Source organism: Ranitomeya imitator, chromosome 3 (genome assembly GCF_032444005.1).
Source record: "Ranitomeya imitator isolate aRanImi1 chromosome 3, aRanImi1.pri, whole genome shotgun sequence".
NCBI classification, from domain to species: domain Eukaryota; kingdom Metazoa; phylum Chordata; class Amphibia; order Anura; family Dendrobatidae; genus Ranitomeya; species Ranitomeya imitator.
The window spans coordinates 300,635,437-300,640,861 of record NC_091284.1 but is presented as its reverse complement, the minus strand read 5'-3'; the positions used below and the strand labels follow the sequence as shown (position 1 = coordinate 300,640,861).

The 5,425-nt window shown below is 49.9% G+C and overlaps 1 long non-coding RNA gene across 1 annotated transcript; it reads left to right on the top strand.

Moving 5' to 3' along the window:
• Positions 1 to 982: 982 nt before the first annotated feature.
• On the top strand, positions 983 to 2,065 carry LOC138672057 (uncharacterized). Its single transcript, XR_011319554.1, has 4 exons — positions 983 to 1,418; positions 1,500 to 1,610; positions 1,687 to 1,768; positions 1,951 to 2,065. It is a non-coding gene; the product is annotated as an uncharacterized lncRNA (long non-coding RNA).
• The last annotated feature ends 3,360 nt before the right edge of the window (positions 2,066 to 5,425 follow it).

Below are 5,425 nucleotides of genomic sequence, written 5' to 3'. Positions count from 1 at the left end.
CAATTGATTCCTCTTCTGCAGCCACTGTCTGATCCACATGCGGCGCTGTCGCTTAGTATGAGTGTTCCGCGTGTGAGCCTCCTGCAGGCGGTGAGCTTCAACCAACAACGCAGCCGCTACAATCACAGGTATCTGTAATAGATATGGCAACCTGAAAAAGCCAAAAAAAAAAGAATTAGTACTTATAATTTGCTAAACTGACAAAAGACATCCAATAGTGTAATGTAGCGCTCACACATCGCGTTTTTGGCGCATATTATACGTACGTTAAATACGCAGGGCTAATAAGCAGCGTTGACGCAACAGCTGTACCCCATAGATACCCTAAAATCACTGTACAAGCTGCTGAAACGCCTGATACCTGGACGAAGAGCGCTGCGGCTTGAAACCGGGAACGCCAAAGAGTGATTTCTGGAGCCGGCGTCACAACCGCGACGCTGTGCATAAACGGAGATCCTATAGCGATACGGATCGCGCGGCATCATGCCTGAGTCAAGGACCTCCTCTGGGCGTGGTTAGGCGGTGACGTTCAGCGTCATTCCTGGAAAAATGGCGGCGAGACAGTGCTCTGCTCCTTTGGGGCAGGCAGAGCTGAGATTTTTTGTTTCAAAGATGCAAGAGTGGGATTATGAGGGTCAGGAGACTGCACCTGCCCACAAAAACCTTCACAAGCAGGAGGTGCTGCGCCACATTGCTGCCCTCATGGAGAGGCGATTTGGCATCCGCCGCAGTGCGCTGCAGCTGCGCAAGAAGTGGGCGGACCTCAAGTTCAAGACCCCACAGCTTCTGGCAGAGTTGCAGGCGGAGAGAAGTCGAGGCAAGTACCAGTATGGGGGAATCGGGTGACGCACGCAGCCGGGAGGGGGGAATAGGGAGACTCTCACTCGTGGTTGCCAACTTGTCCCAGAATTCCCGGAAAAACATGCCACTTTTTCCTCATGTCCATATTGTCCAAGAGGAAAATGCGGCATCCGTGAAAAATGGTCAAGTCAGGGGTTCCAGACTCTACACCAACATATAAAATTTTGGGATGTCCGCAATTGCCGGGAGGGGGAAATCAGGAGACACGCGCTGCCGTGAGGCGCTTCCTAGTGATGCAATAATACATGTCCCAGGCCACGCAGAGCATTGAACACCAGAGCCCCCAGACAATACAGAGTATAGCATCACTGGGAAGAGTGATCTCTATTTTCTGTATATGTACGTACATTTGGCGACTAAAAATTTCATTTGGCTCCTAACTTTTGCCGCCAATGGCGCCTAGGTATTTTTTTTTATTCTGGAGCCCTGTACTTTTGGTGTCTAAATATTGCAGTTCTTTAATGTTTGTGTAGAGAGACAGCGCCGGCAACAGGCACCAGCACCAGCCAGCACGCCTTCATCCGCCACCTGCGGCAGCCCACAGCCCGGGACATCACGTATGTTAACCATCATTCATTGCAATTTTATTACTGCATACGGGACATTAGAGGGGAGCTGAAATATTGTATACATTACAGACGCAGTAAGGACCAGGCACGCTAGCACCCCACCGCAAGCCACAACACCTCCCTTCCGCCACTCATCTTCCTTCCCCGGGTCGGCGGCATTCTCCCCAGAGGCGAGCATTCGTAAGTGACCAAAACTGCGAGCGCTTCCCCACAGCGTGTTCAATTGTTAACCAGATATGTATTTGCTTCCTTTTAGCTGCGGCAGCTGTGGCCTGAGCAAAGGGGATGGGAGCTCAGCAGCACCTCTTCCGGGGATGACCAACCGGCGTCCCTTCTCCGTAAGTATACAGACAGTGGGAGGGGTTATCGGTGGGATGTCACATTTGACAACGACAAAAAAAAACATTCTCGCCCTCTGGGACAGGACCAAACTGAGTGTGTAGTAAATCTCAGGGTATGTTCACACATGCCGTATTTGCAGCGTAATCACCGTCCGTTCTCCGACCTCTTCTATCCACAGAATCGCCCACCGTGAGAGAGCTGCTGGCTAAGCAGAAAAGGCTGGAGAGGACAGCAGCGCTCCTGCTGGAACAAGTGAAGCAGCAGGGCCGCACGCTGCGACACCTGTTAGCCCACCGCCGTGGGAGGATTTAAATTTTTGTACTTGTTCAAAAAAAAAAAGGTTTATATTACCAGTTGTTTAAAAAAAAAAAAGTTTCATATTACCGTTATGTTGTGTGCTGTTTTAATTAACTAGCGGAGCAGGCCAGGGCCAGCCAAGCCAAGGCAAACAGAAAAGAGTTGGTTTACCTTTCCATATAGTGTGCACACAAAATGGCAGCCAGCGCAAAAGAGTTTGCTAACCGCATCCTAAAGTGCCTCCATCTTGTGCGTCCGCTTGCCAGATGCACAAGATGGCTGCCAGAGATGTTTTATACATCATTTTACCTTGTACATAGATAAGCATTGCTGCATAGCCATAACTATACACAGAAGAAACAAACAACAACTCAAAGATATTTCATACCGTTGATGAGCAAGAAAAGAACCAATGAAGACGCCTGCAGTATACTGAGTACGGCGTTCCGGACAGAACGCTCACGGAAGAGGATCATAGCTGGCGGAGGGTCGTTCCGGACAGGACGCTGGAAAGGCAGAAGAACGTGAAGACGCAGCTCTCAAACAATATGGAACGACTGAATCGCTGTAGAGTCGCGGTTTATATTCCGGGATGCCGGGACGTCACATCCTGGGTGTCTCCATGTGGAGAAACACGCCTATCTGGCTACGCTGCAATTTGTCGGATCGTTACTCTCCAACTGTTTGGCATGGAGCTAACAACCAGCGAGAACGATAAGTGAGTCGCTGTTACGTCACTGGATCGCTCCTGCATCGATCGGGAGTTGGTCTGTTTGACGTCTCTACAGCGACCTAAACAGCGACACTCCAGCGATCTAATTTAGGTCGGATCATTGTCTATATCGCTGCAGCGTCACTGACTGTGACGGTACCTTAATGGTCGGAGGCAGAACAAGGGTTAACAGTGGAATTTAATGAAACAGCATTACTCCATGCAGGGAGAGAGTAAATGAGGGGCAAAAGGATAATAAAACTGTGTCTGGTTTACGTAGTTATAGCAGGGGCAATAAAGGGTTGAGGAAAGTTCAAAGGTATCAAACTTATCAGTTCGGTGTGGATGAGAATCAGTCTCAGTGAAGATAGCGGTGGTGTTCCTGCCCGAACGCTTGAAGAATCTGGCGGTTCCAGTGTCGTCGGGGATCCTGGAATGTCCTTTCGCGGGTCCTGGTTTCAAGATGGGTCACGCTGGAGAGAGGACAGTCATTTCTTTTTAAGCGTTGGCACAACTTTGATGCAGGCAGGAGCGCATACGTTCAATGGCCGCACTCGGTTTACGACCGGGATGTCATGACTCAAACTGCGCCCCCTGAGGTCTGGTCGTGGGGAGGGCTCACTCATGCTCAGTGACACTGCGGGAGTAAATGTCAGGGATCTCAGGAGATGTATATTCCTACAGTCTCCTGTAAGTCCCCGTAAGCCTCTCTGACTTGAACCTACTTTGTCCTGACTGAACGGCGCTGGACGGCTCGTCAACCGAGCTCTCGTTCCTGCGCACTGTCCCCCTCTTATACCCTTCACGCCCTCTGATCTCAAGTTCAAAAGTCTGTCCGGGGCACTAAACTCTCCCCCCCTGCATCTTGGGTGGCAGTACCGATGTTTCCGGACTCGTCCCGGACAAGGCACGCCGAGGCTGGCTCTCCTCCTTAGGGCTCCTTCTCACTTACGAGACATACGTCTGTTTCTTGCAGATTAAAACCCTTCTTTGGCACCGGCACTCCAGAGCGGAGCGTGCGGCCGCATAGCAACACATGGAGCTGCACGCTCCGCTCTCAAGTGCCGGCGCCAGAGGAGGGTTTTAACCTGCGCGACATGGACGTATGTCTCGCAAGTGAAAAGGAGCCCTTACAACATGTTCCCTTTAAATACACTGCTCAAAAAATAAAGGGAACACTTAAACAACAGACTATAACTCCAAGTAAATCAAACTTCTGTGAAATCAAACTGTCCACTTAGGAAGCAACATTGTTTGACAATTAATTTCACATGCTGTTGTGCAGATGGGATAGACAACACATGAAAATTATTGGCAATTATCAAGACACACTCAATAAAGGAGTAGTTCTGCAGGTGGGGACCACAGACCACATTTCAATGCTTTCTGGCTGATGTTTTGGTCACTTTTGAATGTTGGTTGTGATTTCACACTCGTGGTAGCATGAGACAGACTCTACAACCCACAAAAAGAGCTCAGGTAGTGCAGCTCATCCAGGATGGCACATCAATGCGAGCTGTGGCAAGGTTTGCTGTGTCTGTTAGTGTAGTGTTTCGAGGCTGGAGATGCTACCAGGAGACAGGCCAGTATACCAGGAGACATGGAGGGGGCTGTAGGAGGGCAACAACCCAGCAGCAGGACCGCTACCTCAGCCTTTGTGCAAGGAGGAACAGGAGGAGCACTGCCAGAGCCATGCAAAATTACCTCCAGCAGGCCACAAATGTGTTTCTACACAAACGGTTAGAAACCAACTCCATGAGGATGGTCTGAGTGCCTGACATCCACAGATCGGGGTTTTGCTCACAGCCCAACACCATGCAGGACACTTGGCATTTGCCACAGAACACCAGAATTGGCAAATTTGCCACTGGCGCCCTGTGCTCTTCACAGATGAAAGCAGGTTCACACTGAGCACATGTGACAGAGCCTGGAGACGCCATGGAGAGTGATCTGCTGCCTGCAACATCCTTCAGCATGACCGGTTTGGCAGTGAGTCAGTAATGGAGTGGGGTGGCATTTCTTTGGAGGGTCGCACAGTGTGCTCGCCAGAGGTAGCCTAAAAGCCATTACCGAGATGAGATCCTCAGACCCCTTGTGATACCATATGCTGGTGTGATTGGCCTTGGGTTCCTCCTAATGCAGGACAAGACCTCATGGCTGGAGTGTGTCAGCAGTTCCTGCAAGATGAAGGCATTGAAGCTATGGACTGGCCCACCCATTCCCCAGACCTGAATCCGATTGAACACATCTGGGACATCATGTCTCGCACCATCCACCAATGTCACATTGCACTACAGAAGACTGTCCAGGAGTTGGCAGATGCTTTAGTCCAGGTCTGGGAGGAGATCCCTCAGGAGACCATCCGCCTTCTCATCAGGAGAATGTCCAGGCATTGTTGGGAGGTCATACAGGCACGTGGAGGCCACACACACTACTGAGCATCATTTTCTTGTCTTGAGGCATTTCCACTGAAGTTGGATCAGCCTGTAACTTCATTTTCCACTTCGATTTTGAGCATCATTCCAACTCCAGACCTCCGTGGGATATTAGTTGTGATTTATGTTGATAATTTTTAGGTTTTATTGTTCTCAACACATTCCACTATGCAATGAATAAATATTTACAACTGGAATATTTCATTCAG